This window comes from Lissotriton helveticus, chromosome 8 (genome assembly GCF_964261635.1).
Source record: "Lissotriton helveticus chromosome 8, aLisHel1.1, whole genome shotgun sequence".
Taxonomy (NCBI): domain Eukaryota; kingdom Metazoa; phylum Chordata; class Amphibia; order Caudata; family Salamandridae; genus Lissotriton; species Lissotriton helveticus.
Window position 1 is genome coordinate 1,659,763,622 of NC_136069.1, and position 8,739 is coordinate 1,659,772,360.

Here is an 8,739-nt window from a genome sequence, read left to right on the forward strand (position 1 = left end):
CTCTCGCCTTAACTTCCCCTCACTCTTATTAAATGGATAATACTATTTCCCCTATTTCTTTTTTAAATATTATTAAATATATCTAGTTTATAAATGTAGTTATAGACGTACTAGAACACAGTGTTATCTGCACTGAAAAGCTGAAAATAGAAAGTATTTTGTGTCGCTTTGATATTTGAGCTAGTGAGTCACCTACCCTCAGTACTGCCATGCATCAAGCAAACATATTGCCTGCAAATCTTGCCTCAGTATACATATTTATGCCAACTTTTTGCACTTGGAAACAGCCCTGCCAAGTGCGGCGCATCAGGGGTTAGACTAGCGCATTTTAGTGTGGTGATCCATGACTCTGAACTAAGATGCAAAGTAACTAATTTATAGCGCCTACTTCCAATGACAGGACCACCGCTATGGAAGTAGAACTCATTGAGCAAGCAGCGCGGACCGCGGGCTGCTCTGGCAGAGTGTGATAGACTGCACTACTGCATGCACACTGTGTAGTGCTGCGCTAAAGTTTACATTAATTTGCCAGGTCACAGTGTGGGTTTGGTAGCGCCGGTCAGGCCTGGGTCCTCAGCTGCGCTCGCTGGCTGTAGCATTCATCGCGGCAGCATTCACGTGACATGGCATCACATGACTGCAACAATGTGTGTCCATTGAGATAGGAACTAAAATCACTAGTGAGGCGGGCTTCAGTTATGTTTCTTTAGTTTGGCAGCCGCTGCTCGCACCGCTGACTGTTCCATCAGTAAAGGCTGCCTCTCATTAAGCAAAAGACACACAATTGATGGACAGAATGCCGAACAAATCAAAACATTCACCCCCAGTCAAGAGATCTGGGTTAAATCCATCATTCTTTTGCTCACTATGCCACCCCAGTTTAGACCTGGCCATATGCAAATCAGTATTGACCCTGTGCCTCATGGGAACAGTCCAGCCCGAACTGCCAAGCCAGGTCCTCCCTGGACCAGACACAAGCATCCTAGGACCGGTTTCGGGATCTCACCCCCTCATCAGCCAAGATAGCTTGAAAACAGTGGCACAGTGAGCCCGGGACCCACGTCTGGACTTACCTGACGCCACTGGAACCAAGCTATACCCAACTGAAGAGCTCATAACAAAGGTGAAACTGGTCCTAGGTTGCTTGTATTCCTGTTCAGGGAGGACCTGGCCTGATTTGCATACGCTGGGTCCAAACTAAGATGGAGTGGTGGGCGAAAAATAATGGACTGGGAGGTGCCACAAACGATTTCAGTAGTTGTGATTAATTTAAACAGACTACAAGACTACAAGACCGAGCCCGTAAGTAAGGAGTCTGCACCCCCCCCCCCCACTGTAAACCGGGAGTGATGTCGCTAATACCAGCCATCCCAGTCGCCGCCACGCTGACTTACACCAATCCACCGGTCGAGGAGGCTGCTGGACCTCCCCAGGGGCAGCAAGCCACCAGTTAGGGAAGAAGATCACCGGTCCCACCAGACGGACACAGTCAGCCCCAGCACAGTTCAGTACCAAGCCCCTTTGGGGCTCAACCCCTCACCCATTGGCTGCGACCTATCAGGTCTGCGCCGAACAGGGAGCACATACTCCTAAATGCCCCCTGGGCACCATAAGGTCAGAGAGAGGTTTGTGGCCCTTGTGGAAGGTTATTCAACTATTGGAGGGGAAGAAAGGAGCACCAGTAGAGCAAGGTTGGACTCCAAAGGGGGAGCCGTGGGCTACACTCCACCCAGGCAGGCCTATGGCACGGAGGAAGCATTAGGGAGTGCGGTGGCGGCCAAGACGTTGCCTCGGAGAACAGCACATAGCACTGAGAGAAAGAGGCAACCCAGGTGAGAGTTAAAGGAAAGGCGAGAGTTAAGGATGGAGAGAGAGAGAGAGCAGACGCCGGGGAAGCCCAGTGAGGAGGGGAAACAACTTCCCCTCCCCTGGTGGAAACAGGAGTTAGCCCTCTGGCCCCAAATAGAGGTGAGCCCTGGGATGAGTCTGAAGGAAAACCTTAAACGAGTCACAGACATCACCTGGCTGTCAGCGTAGGAGAGGGGCTGACCAGGAAATAAGTAGCCAAGAACGCCTGGCAGGGACACAATTGAGACACAGAAGGAGCAGCACGGTACTTTTACATGTGCACGAGGTGAGCGATGATGAGGACGTCCGCTGCTCCCCCGGACACGCTTCTCAGACAGACTAACACCTAGAGAGGTAGTATCCGGAGGAGAGGGCGAGGCTTTTATGTAATCTTTTTGTCATCCACTGGCCTGCTGGACTGAAAGGAAGGGCCACCGGTATGATCATCCTAGGTGAGTATTATGAGGAAGGGGTCCCATAGGGATGAAGAACACAAATTATAACTTAGTACAAAAAGCAATCACGTAGACATTGAATCAAGCCACCATGTTTTAATCACAATGGGGATGTATAACAAATAGCGACAGTAATCACGTATTAGAAATGGACAGGTGGAGCAAGGCCCCGAAGGGAGGGGGAGTGCGTGATGATGTGAGGATATTGTGATGAGGAAGGGTTTAGGATGACAGAATAATCAATACTTTAAACCACAATAGTTATGATGGTTACACATAATGTACAAGAAAGAACAAAAGAACTTTGGATTTCAAATCAAACTATATCATACTCCACACAGTACAATATATGAACAGTTAGGCCGTGGAGTTGACATTGTGAAAAAAACAAATAGTTGTCGACGTTTCGACCCTCTCAGAATTGCAGGTCCTATTCTATCCTTGCAGCGGGGTCTTCTTCAGGACAAGGGAGTTGGGGCAGACCACCTATTTCGATATATAATGTCTGGTATTATTATGCGAATAAAAACAAGGAATTTAATTGTATTTACTTGAATGGAGGAAAGCACACGGTTTAAATTAGGATGGGAGGGAACATGCACCAATGTAGAAAAGTAATTGTGACCCCCTACTTGTGGGGTGCCAATAATCGGATGTTCGCATCACCGTGAATGGTGGCATATATGACAAACTGAGGGCGCGGAATGCTATTAGTGCATCACGTGTAGTGACCCCCTAAATAACGGGTGTCATTAATAGATTATTACACCGTGGATGGTGAGATATATTTAAAAAAAGGAACGTGGGAAACTAGTGATCCGTTACCAGGTGGGGTGTAACCGGCATGACAAATCCGGACTGGTTTACAAAGGAATATATACCGTTACCTTACTGAAAACGATTTGGAATCTGAAAAGGTTGGGGGGACATCCTGTTCGATGTTCCTGTGAGGAAATATACAAAAAGGGGGGTCCGACAAGTTGTTATACGCCGGGACCGACACACCATACATTTATTGCGGCAGATGGGCAGAGAGCAGAGAGCCCAGAGGCACTTACCCCGTCAGTTTGAAGACAATGTTCGGAGTCTAATTCGATCGTCGAGCATATCTGTACATTGAGTAGAAAGGAGAGTGTAATTGTGAGGGGGCTCTACCTCTGACATTGTAAAATAGACCCTGTACCTCCGGGCGAGCCACAAAACATGCTTACCGGGGTCCGAATGAATCTGGCTAGAAGTCCGCTCGAGTTCGCAATGGCGATTCTCGGATCCCGAGTCATTATGTTACTATGGTAACGGAGTCACGTGTGACTCGGGCTAGTATGGAGCTAAACGAAAGACTGAATCACTGTTTGGCGGTTGCTAGGACACCGCGTACAGGAATAATACAGGAAGGTTACTGTGGTAGAGTAGCGTTCCATGAGACCACGCGGAAGTAAGAATAGCCAGGGAAAAATACAACTAATACAAGCCAAAGTTATACGAGGACAGCAAAGATCAATAAGCTTGTTGATTGTAAAACAAGTAAACAAGTATAACCTTTCACGTGCCAGAAGGAATAATTCCAAGTGCATCATATTACTTAAGGCATGCCACTCACACGAGGGTAAAGGCCAGAGGATACTTTGACGAGTGATAAAGACATGTGTATATTGAGGGCAATCTTTGAACAACCAGCGTACCTCTCACAAGAGGGTAAAAGCCAGTTAGTCCTTGGTGACTTGGTATTACAAACATCTCTAATTCACTGGTGGGGGCATTCTGTGGGTAACTGGCGTACCTCTCACATGAGGGTAAAGGCCACTGGTGGAGCGATGTTTATGACATTGAACACATAGAGAGAACACATGGAAAAAAAACAGGAGATCCGTATCAATACAGTAAATAAATGGCGTACCTCTTACATAAGGGTAAAAGCCATAGTATCATACATTGACTGGAGTACATAATCAAGGCAAAGTGGCCAGCTGAGAGAAGGAGCTGTCATGCTCGTTGAGCCCCTTTTCAATGGAGTTGAAGAAAAACATCCATTTCAATTCACGGGTGTTTAGGATGCTTGAGATGTTACCACCCCGGGGTCCCAGAATCGCTCTCTCTATTACTACCCATCTGAGACTGTCTGGTGAGTGTGAGGATACGGTGAAATGTTCAACCAAAGGAGCCCCCTGTACCTCGCACCTGATTCTGCTCATATGTTGGAGAATGCGCACCTTGATTTTCTGCTGTGTTTGGCCTATGTATATCTGTTGGCATGGGCAGAGTATCGCATAGATAACGTTCGAAGAATTGCAGTTCGTCTGTGCCTTCAGCTTAATTTTCAGGTGACCGTATTGGAATTCTTTTCCTTGAATGGTGGTCTCACATGCTTTGCAGTTTCCACATTTCGAGTGGCCGGTCACAGGTGGCAGGTTCCACAGAGTTGTAATCGTGGGATCCTGAGGTGTCGGTAACAATGATCTGACCACGAAATCTTTCACACTTTTGGCTTTTTTGAAGGCGCGTAGAGGTACTGACGGTTGATCGATATCGTCCGATATCAATTGCCAGTGATGATTTATGATCCGTTTAATTTGGTTACTTCTAGTGTTGAAAGTGGTAACACATACAATCCTCTTTTCCTGTTGATTCCTGTTGGTGTTAGGAGATAGTAGTTCCTCACGGGGATAGAACCAAGCTCTTTTTCTGGACTGCTTGACTAGACGTCTGGGATACCCTCTTGCCAACAGTCGATTGGTAAGCTCATCAGATTCCATCAGGTAATGTTCACGATCCGAGCAGTTTCTACGAATTCGGAGAAATTGCCCGAAGGGCAAATTATCCCGGAGGGCTCTGGGATGATGGCTGTCGTAATACAACAGGGAATTCCTCTCTGCTGGTTTGCGATAGAGCTCCGTAAGTAAGGCCCCTGCATCCTCATAGATGGTGAGATCAAGGAAATTTATCCTATGCTTGTCGGATTCTATTGTAAACTTCAAGAAGTCAGATTGATGATTAAGCCAGGTGAAGAAGGACATTAGATCGTCAAGATTCCCATTCCAGATCATAAGAATATCATCAATATAACGCATCCAGAGACCAATTTGGTCTCTGAATGGATTTACTGGATTGAGTATGGTGTCCTCCTCAAATGTGGCCATATAGAGAATGGCTACATCTGGAGCAAAGGGAGCCCCCATTGCTACACCCGACGTTTGAATATAGAACTTATTTTTGAAAATAAAAACGTTTTTTGTCATTGCAATCCGGAGCAAGGATACGATGAATTCAGTGGGTACTTGGACCGGTGCCGGGCGTTGATGTAAGCATCGTGTTATTACGTTCAATGCTTCTTGTTGCGGGATTGATGTATAGAGCGACACCACGTCGCATGTCGCCAATCTTTGGAGCTCTGAGTCGAAGGGAGAATTCTCAACAATGTTGATCGTATGCAATGTATCCCGAAGATAAGTGGGGGTAGATTCCGCCAATGGTTTCAAAAAGAAGTCAATGTACTTGCCTAGGGGTTCAAGTATGGAACCACATCCAGATACAATCGGTCTTCCCGGTGGGTTGTTCATACTTTTGTGGATTTTAGGAATCGTATAGATTGTAGCTAACCGGGGATGTTTTTGGTTCAAAAAATTTAATTCCAGTTCAGAAAGGAAACCCAAATCCAATCCTGCTTTAGTTATTTCAAGAATTTCAAGTGCAATCGCCTTTGAAGGGTCAGCTCGCAAAAGTTGATAGCTGACTCCATCATTGAGTTGACGTAGGACCTCAGATTCATATGAGGGCAAGTCTTGGACAACAATGGCTCCCCCTTTGTCCGCCGGTTTGATGACCACTTGGTCGTTGTGGGCAAGTGATTGTAAGGCCGCCTTCTCTTCTTTGCTTGTGTTGTACCGTACAAACGTTTTAGTACCTAAAAGTAGTTGGACATCACGCCATACTACCTCCTCAAATGCCAGAATCTTGTGTGACATGGTACTATTGTAGGGAACAAAAGTAGAAGGGGGTCTGAGGCCGGTAACCGATGATTGCATTCTCGGTTCTGAGTTTCGAAAGAAATACTTAAGCCTCACCTTGCGAGTTGTCAGGGTTATTCGTGGGAACATATGATAGTCCTTTGTCCAATACTTTGATTTCATTATCACTGAGAGTGTGTTTGGAGATGTTGACAACAGGGCTACTTGGCGACGGGGGGGCGCCACCCAATAATTTCATTTCAAAACGTCCGTCGGTACCATTCACCATCTGTATGTTTTGTTTCGGGTAACCCGTTCTCCGTGTTGTTCTGATTGGAACTGAACCTGTTTTTGTGGTTGACCACGACCTCCATCCCAATTGCCTGTATTTGGTTGAAATCCACGCTGGTTGCCTCTGGGCCAGTTGTTGCCCCGACCTCGAGGGGGTCGCCATGACCATTGGCGCTGACCCAAAAAAGGATTGTATTGGTGTTGTTGTTGCTGTTGTCCGTAGTCTGGGCAGTTGTATTGATTGCTGGGACCAGGTTGTTCGTGTTCTCCTTCAGAGCTGTAGGAGGAATCCGAGAAAGTCTGGTAGTTCCGTCTCCCTCTATAGGATCCTCGCCCCCGATTAGTGAAACGGCCCTGGCTGTCCTGGCGGAAATAGTCTTCCTGGAGGTACGGGTAAGTCTTTTTCTTGTCGTACAGCCTTATGTCTCGGGCTAGTTTCTCAAGTTTACGATTTTGTGTTGTTAAGTCGAAATCCTTGAGAGTAGCTTCCAGATTGTTGAGGGTTTCTTTGGCGTTTGCAAAATTAGCGTCGGCTGCTATCTCCGCTTTGAGAGTCTTGATCTCAGCACTGATAACTTGGACTTGGTCAGCAGCTGTCTCCACCCCCAGGACCATCCAATGCCGAGAGCAATTGTTGGCAGCGTGGCTGAACCCTTCTTTAAATTTTGGGACTTCTATGAAGATGGCAGGTTCGATCTTAATCTGGAGCCCCACCGGAATGATATTCTCTTTGAGATACCGTGTCAGAAGATGGCCATGCCATCTGGTGCGGACCAACTTCTTTTCCAGTCGTTCCAGGCGAGAGATTTTATCTTTAAGTGTAAAGTCTATAATTGGGATGTCGTTGGAGACAAAGAAATTGTTCGGATTTTCCAACAATTTGTCTATATAATCTTCAGAATATGATAAGAGTTCCCTTTCGACCATTGTGTGCTATGTCCAACTTAATTGGATTCAGAAAAACCTCGCAGACCAGTGTCTGCTCGAAGTAGAGTATAATTGGGGGGTTTTACCCAAATAGAGTCCCTGGGACCTGGGTTAGTTAAGTATTATGAGGAAGGGGTCCCATAGGGATGAAGAACACAAATTATAACTTAGTACAAAAAGCAATCACGTAGACATTGAATCAAGCCACCATGTTTTAATCACAATGGGGATGTATAACAAATAGCGACAGTAATCACGTATTAGAAATGGACAGGTGGAGCAAGGCCCCGAAGGGAGGGGGAGTGCGTGATGATGTGAGGATATTGTGATGAGGAAGGGTTTAGGATGACAGAATAATCAATACTTTAAACCACAATAGTTATGATGGTTACACATAATGTACAAGAAAGAACAAAAGAACTTTGGATTTCAAATCAAACTATATCATACTCCACACAGTACAATATATGAACAGTTAGGCCGTGGAGTTGATATTGTGAAAAAACCAAATAGTTGTCGACGTTTCGACCCTCTCAGAATTGCAGGTCCTATTCTATCCTTGCAGCGGGGTCTTCTTCAGGACAAGGGAGTTGGGGCAGACCACCTATTTCGATATATAATGTCTGGTATTATTATGCGAATAAAAACAAGGAATTTAATTGTATTTACTTGAATGGAGGAACTACCCCTACATACAGACGTGCCTGAGACAATAGGAGTGCTATGTCCAGGAGAAACCAACAGAGCTGCCCGAGTCAGGATTTGTCCACTACTGCAGAGAGGTGCAGCAGGAACCATCTACTTCCCTTGGGCACAGATGGACAAAGAAGGGCTAAAAAATAAGCTGCCCCCATTGATGGACGGGGCAGGAAAATGGATCTCATGCTTTTAAACTTCGCTTTAGGTGACATTAAAAGTCTGCTCAGCAGCCTCATTGGGGAGCAGACTGACATGGTGTTCTCCCGAGCCCACAGCCCCTCAGGCAAGCTTATCAACACCGAGCATGACAGGCAATTAACTCATTCAGACATCAGATCTGGATGGCCCTAAGGGAGATATTTATTGACTACCCAGATATAGGAGAACTGATGGCAGGAAACATAAAGCCTGGGGCGACGTGACTAAATTCCTAGATAGGAAGAGAGAACGATGGGGGCAGGAAACAAGGCAGCTCTGGACGGACACGGGTTCCAAGGTTGCATTATTTTAAAACATCCTCAAGAGGGGACTACCCACTGAGATCCAGACCAGATTAGATAGTGTAGTTGGGATGG